Raw genomic sequence first — 14,097 nt, 5'->3', positions numbered from 1 at the left:
TGAGGGTTTGATTCCCGGCTTGGGTGACTGTGCGGAGTCTGCACGTTTTCCCTGTGTCTGCATGGGTTTCCTCCAGGTGCTCCTGTTTCCTCCCACAGTCCGAAAGACATGCTGGTTAGGTGCACTGGCCATGCTAAATTCTCCCTCGGTGTACCCGAACAGGCGCCAGAGTGTGGCGATTAGGGGATTTTCACAGTAACTTCATTGCAGTGTTAATGTCAGCTTACTTGTGACATTAATAAATAAACTTTAAAAAAATTCTCCTATGAAGTAGCTTGGGACATTTTGCTACCTTACAGGTGATACGTAAAAAGCAAGTTGCTGTTTATCTGTCGTTTTTTCTCAATAACTAAAATTCCTAATGTTGAAAATAAGGCTCTAAATCAAATGTAAAAAGTCTAAATAATTTCACATTTGACAGTAGCAAAATTAGACTTATCTCTGTCTTTTATAACTTTTAACACCTTCATTAAAGTTCCAGTCTCTCCCAAAAAATTGGACTTAGACCTAATAAGAATTGTTACTGCAAGCTATTATTTTGTGCAGGTTAAGCATGTTATCATGTCCAGTAAAGGCATATCATATTAGAAAAATTTCAGTGCACTTTTAAAAATTGAACACAAATAAGTTGTTGAAACGGCTACTACAAATAATGTGACATTTGCAATTTGACTACAACAGTATCAAGGTTTCATGGAATAATTAAATATGGACATAAGTGAGGGTCACAGCCATTTGTGGAATTCACACATCTCATTGTTTAAGGATGGGCCAATATCTAAAGACTACTTAGTGTCCAGACTGTTTATCTCTTTGTTTCAGAACGGACAAAAGAGATGTTCAAAACACAATGGCCATGATAAACTTCTCGCTGGATCTGGGTGGGCCTCGGAAATAGTCATTCAGTTGTATTGTGATTGAAGCTGGTTTCAGGGACTGCACACTAAGATCCAGCAGGTCCATCAGAGTGATGAGTCATCAGTCTGAAAACCAGACTCTGTCATAGAGTCACAGAGCACAGAAAGAGGCCCTTCAGCCCTTCATGTCTGTGCCGGCCAACAAGCACCTATTCAAATCCCATTTTCCTGCACTTGGTCCATAGCCTTGTATGCTATAACATTTCAAGTGCTCATCTAAATGCTTCTTAAATGTTATGAGGGTTCCTGCCTCTACCAGCCTTTCAGGCAGTGAGTTCCAGATTCCCACTACCCTCAGGGTGAAAAAGATTTTCCTCAATCCCCTCTAAATCTCCTGCCTATTATCTTAAACCTAATCCCCCTTGTTATTGACCCCTCTACTAAGGGGAAAGATTTCTTCCCATCTACCCTATCAGTGTCCCTCATAATCTTATAAACCTCAATCAGGTCCCCCCTCAGCCTTCTCTGGTCTAAGGAGAACATCACTTGCCTAACCAGCCTCTCTTCATCGCTGAAACATTTCAGCTCAGGCAACATCCTAGTGAATCTCCTCTGCACCCTCTCTAGTGCAATCACATCCTTCCTATAGTGTGGTGACCAGGACTGCACACAGTACTCCAGCTGTGGCTAAACAAGCATTTTATACAGCCCCATCATAACTTCCTTGCTCTTATTTCTATGCCTCGGCTAATAAAGGTAAGTGTCTACATGCCTTTTTAACCACCTTACCTACCTGTCCTGCTGCCTTCAGTGAATTTTGGACATGCACCCCAAGGTCCCTCTGGTCCTATGTACCTCCTAGCTTCCTACTATTTATTGTGTATTCCCTTACCTTGTTAGTCCTCCCAAAATGCATCACCTCACACTTTTCAGGGTTAAATTCCATTTGCCACTGCTCTGCCCATCTGACCAGCCTGTAATCTAAGGATTTCCTCCTCACTATTTACCACACTACCAATTTTTGTATCATCTGTGATCTTATTGATCATATTCTCTACATTAATGTACACTACAATAGCAAGGGACCCAACCCTGATCCCAGGAGTATACCACTGGACACAGGCTTCTAATCACAAAAATGACCTTTGAACCTCACCCTTTGGCTCCTGCCACTTGGCCAATTTTGGACCAATTTTCCAAATTGTCCTGGATCCCATGTCAATTCTCTTCTTGATCAGTCTCCCATGCGGGACCTTGTCAAAAGCCTTACTGAAGTCCATATAGACCACATCAACTGCACTGCCTTCATCTACACAACTAGTCATCTCCTCGAAAAATTCAATCAAATTTGTTAGACATGGGGGATGATTTTCAAACCTCGCTGCATAAATCATTGAATCAATTTGAGAAACCATAGGCCTGCCATATGCAGACGAGAAATTGCTCATCAGATACTGAATGGCAGAATCTGTAAAAGTGCCCTACCTTTGTGAGACCAAGGGTGCGACACTAGCATGTGAGAAATTACCTTCTTTATATTAAACTCACAAAAGCTTGATGCTGAATTAATTAATTGCAATACACACTCCAGGTAAGAAAGGACACACATTTTTCCATGCGAGGCACACTGATTATGGGCAGTAAAGAGTAAATATATTGGGGGCGATTCTCCCATTCCGACCCGCTAATTTTTTGGCATGTCGGGTCGGGAGATGCATGCGTTCGCCGATTCGTGCAATTTGCGCATGCGTTCCCGGCACATGCACGTCTCCCACCTCCGGAAATCAGGCGCGATCGGGACCACACAGGAAACCAGTGGGAGACTAGGTAAGTACATTAAATCTATTTTTAATGTTATTTGCATATGATTATCGGGCCCGGGACTTAATTCTCCAGGCCCAATAGCATATCCTACCCCACCAGTGCAATTTCACTCCAGCGGGGTTTAGAGTAGCTCCCCACTTTCGGGGAACTAGCGGGAGACCCTGGCAGTGCCAGCCTGTGTCCCTGGCACTGCCCAAGGGGCATAGTGCCAATGCTCAGGGGGCACCTTGGCACTGCCCATTGAACATTGGGCAGTGCTAAGGGGGCGGGGCTTAGTGGTGATCGGTGGAGATGGGGGGTCCCGCTACCACTCTGTAGACAAGATCAGTCGGGGCTGAAGGGAGGTCAATGATTGGGGTGGGCTGGGGGGTGTCTGCCGTGGGGGTCTGCCTCCCGTGGGTGAGGGGTCTGCAGTGGTGGTGGGGGGTCTGCCTCCCAGGGGGATCTGCCTCCCGGGGAGGGGTCTGTCTCCGTCGGGGGGTTGGGGGATTGTCACTGCTGGGGGGGGGGGGGGCGGCTGGAGATTGCAGGGCTCCGGGATGGGAGGTGGGGTTGGAGCTGGCCCGGGAATGGTCATGGAGGTCGCAATCAGGCCATGGGGACTGAGGGGCAGCACTGTGGGGGTCCCGGGCTGGCCAGCAAACTGCAGGCTGACAGTTCGGGGCCACTGCGCATGCGCAGAGTTCCGGAATTGTCAGACTCTGGCATGAATAGGCCCCACCCCTCGAGCTTTTAATTATATTCACAATTGTGACCTCAGCATTGCACAGAGTGTGGGAGATTCGAGTCTGAACTCCCACTGAAAAAACAATCGTGAATTACACCATTTTGCCCATGAATTCATCACTTAGAATTTTTTTGGGAGATTCGCCCCCATTCTGTCTGTGACAATGCACCACTTACATAATTTCTGAGGATGCATCAGTACTTCTGAGTCAGAGGCATATTTGTTAATGTTATATAAATTGTATATTGTGTGCTGGTGGTGGGCAATGTTTGAGGTTTGACTTGAGCACGTATAGAGTGATACTTATTGAAATTATGGTGTGGTTGAGTTAGGAAGCATATGCTTGTAATGTTTCACACTGTAAATAAATTGATTAAACCACATCTTGAGAACTGGGTGCGGTTCTGGCCATCATATTATAAAAAAGGATATAAAAGCACTCCTAGAATGCAGAGAAGATTTACAAAGATAATGTCAGAAATGTGTGGGTCGATGTATCAGTGGGGACTGGTTAGCTTAGATGGTTAGTATGTGGTTCAGAATAAAGCCAGAAGTGTGGCTTTTATTCTCAATCTAGTTGAGACAGATTCGGGACCTGCCTACTCGGCCTGCCCCCAACAGTAGAAAGCAATGGCAAACTGCCTCTGACACAAACTGCCAAGAAAATGGCTCAGGATGAAGCATCAACAGACACTGAGCCAAAGACCTGTCATTGGGCAGAGCATACATGACATGATATATTTATTAGTAAAGGATGAACAGCCAGGGTCACTTTCCTCTTATAAAAAGGCTGAGGGGTGATCTAATTTAGTTCTTTAACATAAGAACATAACATATAAGAATTAGGAGCAGGAGTAGGCAATTCAACCCCTCGAGCCTGCTCTGCCATTCAATACCATCATGGTTGATCTCATCTCGGCCTCATCTCCACGTTCCTGGAGTCCTCCACCTGGAGTACTGTGTACAGTTCTGGTCTCCTTACTTGAGAAAGGATATACTGGCACTGGAGGGGGTGCAGAAGAGATTCACAAAGTTGATTCTGGAATTGAGAGGGTTGGTTTATGAGGACAGACTGAGTAGACTGGGACTATACTGATTGGAATTCAGAAGAATGAGGGGGGATCTTACAGAAACATATAAAATTATGAAGGGAATAGATAAGATAAAGCAGGGAGGTTGCTTCCTCTGGCAGGTGAAACTAGAACTAGGGGGCATAGCCTCAGAATAAGGGGGAGCAGATTTAGGACTGAGTTGAGGGGGAACTTCTTCACCAAAGAGTTGTGAATCTGTGGAGTTCCCTGCCTAGTGAAGCAGTTAAGGCTACCTCATTATGTTTTTAAGGCAAAGATAGAGTTTTGAACAGTAAAGGAATTAAGGGTTATGGTAAGTGGAGCTGAGTCCATGAAAAGATCAGCCATAATCTTATTGAATAGCGGAGCAGGTTTGAAGGGCCAGATGGCCTACTCCTGCTCCTAGTACTTATGTTGTTATATTCCTGCCCATTCTCCATAATCCTCCATCTACTAATTAAAAATCTATCTATCTGCTTCTTAAATTTGTTTAGTGTTCCAGCGTCCACCCGGAACACTAAATTCTCTGTAGAGAATTCCACAGCTTCATCACCCTTTGAGTGAAGTAATTCCTCCTCATTTCTGTTTTAAATCTGCCACCCATTGCGTTCATTGGTTTCTCATTCTAGAATGTCCAATAGGGGGAAACATCTGCTCTATGTCTACCCTGCCAATTCCTTTTCGCATCTTATATTCTCAATTAAATCTCTTCCCATTCTTCTAAACTCCAATGAGTATAGGTCTAAACTGCTCAATCTCTCTTCAGAAGACAAGTCCTTCATCCCTGGAATCAATTTAATGAACATTCTCTGAACTGCCTCTCATGCATTTATGTCCTTCCTCAAGTAAGGAGACCAAAACGGTGTGCAGTACTCCAGATGCGATCTTCCCAATGCTATACAGTTGCAACAGCACTTCCCTACTTTTATACTCTATTCCATTAGCAATACATGCCACAATTCCATTTGCCTTCCTTATTGCCTGCTGCACCTGCATACTCACTTTCTGCGCTTCATGCATGAGAACACCCAGATTCCTCCTCACCGAAGCATTTTGAAGTTTCTCTTCATTTAGATAATAAGTTGCTTTTTATTCCTGCGACCAAAATGGGTAACCTGACACTTATACGCATTAAATTCCATCCACCATATTTTGACCCACTCATGTAACCTATCCATATCCATTTGTAAATGTCTTATTTCCTCACTGCAACTTGCCTTCCCACCTATTTTAGTGTCATCTGCAAATTTGGCTGTAGTGCATTCTATCCCTGCATCCAAGTCATTAAGGTAGATTGTAAATAGTTTGGGCCCAAGGACCAAACCCTGTGCAACACCACAAGTTACAGCTTGCCAACCAGAAAAAGACCCATTTACCTCCACTCTGTTTTCTGTTGGTTAGTTAATTCTCTATCCAAGCTAATATCCTCTATCCAAGCAGTAGTGGACTCGCCAACATTAAGGGCATTTAAATGGTCATTGGATAAACATATGGATGATGTTGGAATAGTGTACATTAGATGGGCTTTAGATTGGTTTCACTGGTCGACGCAACATCGAGGGCCGAAGGGCCTGTATTGCGCTGTAATGTTCTATGTTCTATGTTCTAATATATTACCCCCTACCCATGGGATCTTACTTTGCACATTCATTTAAGATGATGAAAGATTTTGACAGCGTGGATACAGAGAGAATATTTCCCCTTGTGGGGAAGAACATAACTAGAGGCTATCAATATAAGATAGTCTTCGAGAAATCCAATAGGGAATTCAGAAGAAACTTCTTTACACCAAGGATGGTTAGAATATGGAACTTGCTAGGACAGGAAGTGGTTGAAGTGAACAGCATAAATGCATTTAAGGGAAAGCCAGTCAAGTAGATGAGGGAGAAGGCAATAGAGGGTTACGCTGATAGATTTAGATGAAGATCAATGTGAGGGAGGCTCGAGGGCAGCATCAATGCCAGCAGGGCAGGTTAGGCTGAATGGACAGTTTCTGCGCAATACATCCAATGTAAATGTAAGACTTAATAAAGATTAGTTCCAGTACTATCTTTCACCAACTGGCTATCTAAGTTAGAACATAGGGATGGAACTTTCTTTCTCAGTAGCTTCTCACCAACTTCTTCAGAGAAGTAAGTGGACATGTTTCAGAAGTTTTGTTGAGAGGGGTGAGAGATGGAAGGAGCAAAAGACAGCAAATGTCTTTCTTCCATTCAATTTTCCAAAAAAAGGATGCAATTTTAAGCAAATCAATTATCTCATCAATGTTTTGTTAGCAGTTAGAAAATATAACGGCTGAAGCTTTCCAGCTATTCACGCCGGCCGGAACTTCTGGTCCAATCGACAGTGCACCCCCGTCATGCGTTTTCCAGCAATGGGAAATCCCATTGACAGCAGTGGGACCCGGACTGGCGAGAAACACGCAGCAGTGAGGCTAAAAAATCTCACACAGATGTAAAATAGAGGGCAGAATTCTCCGGCCGTGCTGGTCTAAAAACCAGAAATTCCCACCCGACTGTCAATGGGGTTTCACATTGTCCGTTGCGGACAAATGTGAATCCGCTAAAATTCCAGTGGCAGGCGGGATGGGAGAATTCCGGTCAGAGATTCTAATGAGACAGAGGGAAAGAGAAATTTCTACAAAAAAAGAAAAAAAGGCCAACAGTTTATTTCCTCCTAATCCAATTTCTTTAAAAAGTTTCATTTTATAAACAAATAAAGCTTCTTTCAGGAAAACGGATAGGAAAGGTAGATATACTTTCTATCCACCTGTTGAGTCTGTGAGGCCCCAGGGCCTTTACAAGATGGCATGGGGATGGGGGAGTGCAGACAGGATTGGGGTCGGGTGGGGGTTTGTTGCAGGAGAGCTGTGGAGGTAGGTGGAGGGTTAAGGATGAAATGAGTAACAGCAGAGCAAGGAGAGGGCAGAAAAGTTGAGCAGATGGTTCAGAGAGGGAGTGGTGGGGTAATGGTGGGAATGAAGGTTGGTAGGAAGAAGCATGGGGAGGGGAGGTGAAAAGATGGGGGATGTGTTTGGAGCAAAGGAGTGCGGGAAAACATAAGTAATTGGGGGAGAGGTGGGAAGGAAGCCACTGAGGGCCAGACTTAATTGCAAGTCCCATCCCAAATGCTGCCTGCGGCTAAGCACTGGTGGTTCTTTTCATGCTATGCCACACGCTACTTCCCACATGTGAGGAAAGAAGAAAAGAAAACAGAAAGGTGGAAGAGGGAGAAGAAACAAACAGCAAGACTAAGGTATCAGAAATAAAGAAGTGTGATCATATTCTCTGACTCAATCTCAGAAACATCATGGGAAGTCAAAAAGATTAAATATAATAGAGAATAAAGTTCTTAAACATAAAAGAAATGGCACTTAGCCTTTGAATGGTATGAATAGCTTATAGGTACTGGCGTCATGTTGTACCCATTTATATGAGAGACCCAGTCTAAGAGCACAAGAATGGTTTAGCGATTTGTGATTTTTTAAGTCACATCCACCCATGTAATAAATATTTGTAGCAGCTATAGATTACTGTGCAGAGCCGAAACCATCTCCTGTCATAATTAAGTAGTGCAAGTGGACATGATGGTGTGAAAGATGAAAGTCTTTTCCCTTTGACTTTTTTGTGAATTTTATGTTGATTAAGTTGAGGGACATTGGTGCTGCAAAACACCAGGTCTGGCTAAATCCGCAAAATGCAAGGCCCTACCTCAGCAGTCTGCATCTTTTCCCACACCACCTTCAGCCTCTGTGAATAAAACTCCCTATTAACTTGTGCTCTGGAAAATGGATTTAAGATATTAAAAAAATCTGGAATTAAGAATCTGCTGTTGACCATGAAACCATTGTCAATTGTCAGAAAAACCCATCTGGTTCACTAATGTCCTTTAGGGAAGGAAATCTGCCATCCTTACCCGGTCTGGCTGACATGTGTCTCCAGAGCCACAGCAATGTGGTTGACTCTCAACTACCCCCTGAACAAGGGCAACTCAGGCAATAAATGCTGGCCAGCCAGCAACGCCCATGTCCCACGAATGAATAATAAAAAATGGGAGGGAGAAACAAAATTGCCAAATCGTATCACTGTCTAACCCAATGTGCCATTGAATTAAATGTTGCTGAATGTTTTTTTTCTATTATATAATATGAACAAATAAATGCAAAGAATACTGTGAGAACTGAAACAGGTTTGGTAAAATGTAGTGACTCACTGTAATTATAAAGCTGTTGTTGTAACAGTAAACCATAGATATCACTATTGTGTAATATCTCATTGAATTTTAGTATTTTTAAAATATTGTATCTCCAAATTGTAACTGTTAAATACAGTGATGATGTGGTGGAGAGGATACATAACATTGCAACTAAATTTAAAATCTTGATTTTGCTCATTGTCCACTGAGATGACACTGATGAGAAAATTTCTCCATGTTCTGTTATTATCTACATCTTTACTCTGATTTTAATGTAATCTTAAAAATAATCATACAAATTTGCATTGTAATGGCCAGGGTGGGACAGGGCATGCATTTGACACTTGGCTGAAAACTTACTGACATGATTGTTCAATCAATACAACTTTTGACTAGATTTGTGCAATTATCTTCGTACTTTGACATATTTATATTGATTATTTTTAATCTACCTTACTTTGCCATTGGAAAACATGACAAGCACTGTGAACTTAGCCCCGTGTGGATTGATGAAAGATGATGATTATGCAATTAAAGGGTCATTTCAGTCTAATTATAATCATGGAGAGAATAGGAGGCCAGACATTTTACAATCATAGCACACAGTCAGAGACAACTATGACATGGACAGGTATACACAGATTTGACCATTGTGATTGTTAAGACTTTGAGAAACCATATCGGGTATACAAGACTAATTTGGAGTTTTCCCAAAGCCTAACTAATGTTTAGTCTTTGTATTTTCTATAGCAGGCAAAAAACAGTAGTTTATGATAGCACATACACTTTCCACTGGTTTTGCAAACACCAAAGACTTGCCATTCTTCTGTAGTGATGGTCCTGAGATATTTCCTCATTATTACATCTACTGGTCATCCAAAAGTTCCTGCTGAACATCCTTTTTTTCAACTAGTAGAAACCTTTACATAATGTGGCAAATTAAGTTCAAAAGAAAATGAAATTTGAATTGGCAAAGTATTTCCGTTTGCAGTTGGCTGATCCTAGGCATATCGCCTAGCAACAATTTTTGTTTACAAAAATGCAGGTGGATGCCACACATTTTCCAACTTTAGCATTGTTCTTCAGCTGAATCCAAATGGAAGTCGTGGTAATGCTACCGTCCTCCATCTTATTTACCAGCTGGGTAAATGGCACATAACATTCCCTTAGACCCGTCTTGATTATTTGGTTACTGCATTAAGCAATATTGGCCTAGTGACATAGCGGGGTGGCACAGTGGTTAGCCCTGCTGCCTCACAGCGCCAGGGATCCAGGTTCGATTCCTGGCTTGGGTGACTGTGCAGAGTCTGCACGTTCTCCCCATGTCTGCATGTGTTTCCTCTGAGTGCTCTGGTTTCCTCCCACAGTCTGAAAGACATGCTGATTAGGTGCACTGGCCATGCTAAGTTCTCCCTCAGTGTACCTGAACAGGTGCTGGAGTGTGGTAACTCGGAGATTTTCACAGTAATTTCATACATGTTAATGTATGCCTACTTGTGACACTAAAAAACAAACTTTAAACTTAGCAGTGAAAAATATTACGTTAAACAGGTGCTATATTTCATTCCAGGCTTAAAATGACCACAGATCAGTTTACAGAGCTCACATATTGAGGCTGCTGATTTGAATGCTGGATATTTTCAATCACTTCTGAAATAATAGCTATGTTAACTGTTCTGAAGTGTCACATTGTCTTTAAAATGATACCATTCCCTTCATGGGTTTTTACTTTTTTTAGCTGTCTAAAATAACCATTTGTACTTTAACCTCCACAAGTAGCAAAATCTAATTCTTTGAAATACAAAAACAAAACAATTTATGTAACAACAACAACCTGCATTAACACAGAGCCTTTAACATAGTAAAACATTGCTGGAAGCTTCATTTGAGTGAAATCAGGCATAAATTGATACTAACTCAAAGAAGGAGACATTAGGCCAGGTGACAAGGTTTGGCCAATGAGGTAGGTTTTAAGGTGTCTCTAAGGAGGGAGAGAGGTGGAGAAACATAATAAAGGTGGGAAGTCCAGGGCTTTGGGCCTAGATGCCTGAAGGTGAGGCTGATAATGATGGGGCAAACAAAATGGGAGATGCACAAGAGGCCAGAATTGGAAGAGTGCAGATATCCTGGGAGAGTTGTGGGCTGGAAGTGGAGGTTATAGAGATGGGATTCCAATGACGACATTTTATTATTTTAGTTTATTATTATTGAGTTTATTATTTTATTGTTTTAGTTTATTATTAAGTTTATTATTTTAGTACAGAACAGAAAGACAGTGTCTGACTCCTCCACCAGAGTTAACAGAGCATTGATTATTTATTTAAGTGTAACAGGTGACACACTGGCACAGTGGTTAGCACTGCTGCCTCACAGCTCCAGGGACCCACGTTCAATTCCAGCCTGGGTGACTGTCTGTGCGGATTCTGAATTTTCTCCCCCGTGTCTGTGTGGGTCTCTTCCGGGCTCCAGTTTCCTCCCACACTCCAAATATGTGCAGGTTAGGTAGATTGGTCATGCTAAATTGCCCCTTAGTGTCAGGCATGGGGTTATAGGGATAGGGCCTGGGTAGGATTGTTGTTGGTGCAGGCTCGATGGGTCGAGTGGCCTCCTTCTGCACTGTAGGGATTCTATGCAGAGTTGTTTTTCCTTGATTAGAGAGTCATGGGGAGCTGCCATTGTAAACCAATGCACCAGCTTTAGAACATTTGGTGGTGTTAAACTGGTACTTTCAGTCTAGAGACAGCAGAAAGAAGTGACAGTGGAAATTGAAGAGGCTTTGGCCATAAATTTCCAGTCTTCCTTAGACTCAAGGATGGTGCTGGAAGACTGGAGAACTAATGTTACACACTTGTTCAAAAAAGGGGCTGCAGGGGCACAGGGACCTGAGTGTCTATGTGCATAAATTATTGAAGGTGGTAGGATAGGTTGAGAGAAGGATTAATAAAGCACATGACATCTTGGGCTTCATCAATAGAGGCACAGAATACAAAAGCAAGGAAATAATGTTAAAATGTATAAAACACAGGTTCAACCTCAACTCGGGTATTGTGTACTATTCAGGTCCCCACACAATAGAAATAACATGAAAGCATTAGAGACGGTTAGAGAGGGTTCAGAAAAGATTCACAAGAATGGTTCCAGGGATGAAGAACTTCAGTTACATTGAAAGATTGGAGAAGTTGGAACTGTTCTCCTGGGAGAAAAGAAGATTTGGGAGAGATTTGACAGAGATATTCAAAATCATGTGGGGTCTGGGCAGGGTAGATAGGGAGAAGCTGTTCACATTGGTGGGAGAAAAGAGAACCAGAGAGCACAGATTTAATTGGCAAAGAGGCAATGGGGACAGGAGGGGAAAGGATTTCACCCCCACCTCCCGTGGTTTGGATCTGGAATGCACTGTCTGAGGCTGCGTCATTTGAGGCTTTCAAAAAGAAATTCATAGAATCATAGAATCCCTACAGTGCAGAAGACGACCATTCGGCCCATCGAGTCTGCACTGACACAGCATCCTTCCCATGCCTTATGCCCGTAGCCCCACGTACTTACCCCGCTGATCCCCCTAACCTACACATCTTGAGACACTCAGGGGCAATTTAGCAAATTGGATCATTGTCTGAAAAGGAAGAATGTGCAGGGCTGGGGGGGCGGGAGACTAGTACTAGGTGAACTGTTTCTGCAGAGGGCGAGCACAGACCCCGGGCCGAATGGCCTCCGGTGTTGTAACTATTTAATGATTCTATGAATTCCACACGTAAGCAAGGCGCTGACCCTAAAAATGCACTTTCAAAACGCAGATAGATATATTCAATCCTAAAGATTTCTTATTACTTAGCGTGTCAATGTATATTGACGACTGGTTAGACTCAATGTGCGTGTGTTCTTGATCCAGGATGACTCACTCAGTATTCCGCTGGCTGGAGGATCATAAATCTACACACAGCCACAGATACAGTCGGTGCCGCCTGTAGACCGGCTCCTTCCGACCGGTTAGCGACACACTCACTGACCTCTTACCAACTGTCATCATTCCCCAATGTAAGGAGACCAGGCACTCTGCTGTTACCCTATTTCACCAACTAGTTTGCAATGGGCAGGAAGATTGCAGGAAAACTTGGGATAATTCATGCCGACAGTGAACATGTGAACGTTTTAAAATCACCCGTTTAAAAATAACCAAAAAGGAATAAGTGTGCCAAAACACTTAAAAAATAGTTTTAAATGGTCTCACTCGAACATTACTTCGGGACATTTTATGTTTTATGAAGTTATTTTGTAAATACATAATTTATAAATAAGCGTGTTTGAGTATATAGATATAAGTATTTTATATAGTTTATGAATATATATATACACTAAGGAGATGGTTTGCTGCTGAGAGTATTTCAGAGCCGCGGGCTATCACCTAACACTTGTCAAACTTGCCCCATGACGCTTTTGTTTTTTGCTGTCCCCCCCCCCCCCCCTCTATAAAAGTGCTGGGGCTAAATGCGAACTCACCGACTGCCGCAAGCTGGTGAATAGCGTTACCCGATCGGCCTGTAACCGGACGCCTCTTTATTTATTTATCATCGCCAGATGCGCATCGCATCGCCCGAGAGGCGCGGTGTCATGTAGCCGAGTGGCCCGGGGGAGTTGGTGCGCTGTCCCCGGCGCTGTGCACCGGCTCAGCCCAGGGGGGGGGTGGTGGTGAGTGGCAGCCAGCTTCCCTGCCCAAGTAGCGACCCGGAGCGCCGCCTTTCGACAGCCTGTCTCCCAACCAACCCTGCAACTGAATGCACTCAGTTAATCCTGTTTACAGCTGGTTCAACATTGCAGGGAGGGCCAACTCACATTACTGATCTATAATATTTTTTTGATTTATTATTGTCACATATATTAGTATACAGTGAAAAGTATTGTTTCTCGTGCTATACAGACAGAGAAAGCATACCGTTCATAGAGAAGGAAAGGAGAGGGTACAAATGTAGTGTTCCAGTCGGAGCTAGGGGGTAGAGAAAAATAAAGCATTTAAAATATTTAACCATCTTCCAATTTATTCATCATTACATTAACCTCATTTACAGCGTTGTCCACGTTTAGCTATAGAGGCAAAACAACCCCCTCCCACATATATACTAACATCATGTGCTATTATTACCTTGTTGAGGAACATGAGGGGAAGGATTCCTGGAATCATGTTGGTTTTAATTAACTTGGAGACTATTATCCCTGGCAAGGCGAAGTCTATCAGTCCCAGTCTGATTACATTTGAATCATGATTAAATGACACGTCCAGCTCTCAGTCTATTTTGCTTCATTTACAATCCCGAAATCGTTGATTAAAGTTATTTTTCTTTGGTCTCTGCTTTCCTTTTTTTTACACTTCTCTCTCTATATTAATTGCTCCAGGAATTCTGATCGTCCACTATAGTTTTGACGGATGATT

At 42.9% G+C, this 14,097-nt stretch overlaps 1 protein-coding gene and 1 pseudogene across 1 annotated transcript in view; one reads left to right on the top strand and one right to left on the bottom strand.

Moving 5' to 3' along the window:
- Positions 1-13,343, bottom strand: part of rbm24a (RNA binding motif protein 24a) — a 44,007-nt gene extending 30,664 nt beyond the window's left edge. The window contains exon 1 of the mRNA XM_078241792.1: positions 13,170-13,343. The gene's annotated coding sequence lies outside the window, so the exon portion shown is untranslated. The remainder of the gene's footprint in view (positions 1-13,169) is intronic.
- LOC144481033 (large ribosomal subunit protein eL31 pseudogene) overlaps positions 1-14,097 on the top strand; it is a 48,524-nt pseudogene that overhangs the window by 10,720 nt on the left and 23,707 nt on the right.

This window comes from Mustelus asterias, chromosome 2 (assembly GCF_964213995.1).
Source record: "Mustelus asterias chromosome 2, sMusAst1.hap1.1, whole genome shotgun sequence".
NCBI classification, from domain to species: Eukaryota; Metazoa; Chordata; class Chondrichthyes; order Carcharhiniformes; family Triakidae; genus Mustelus; species Mustelus asterias.
The sequence above is the reverse complement of the archived record's forward strand: the minus strand, read 5'-3'. Positions and strand labels throughout refer to the sequence as shown.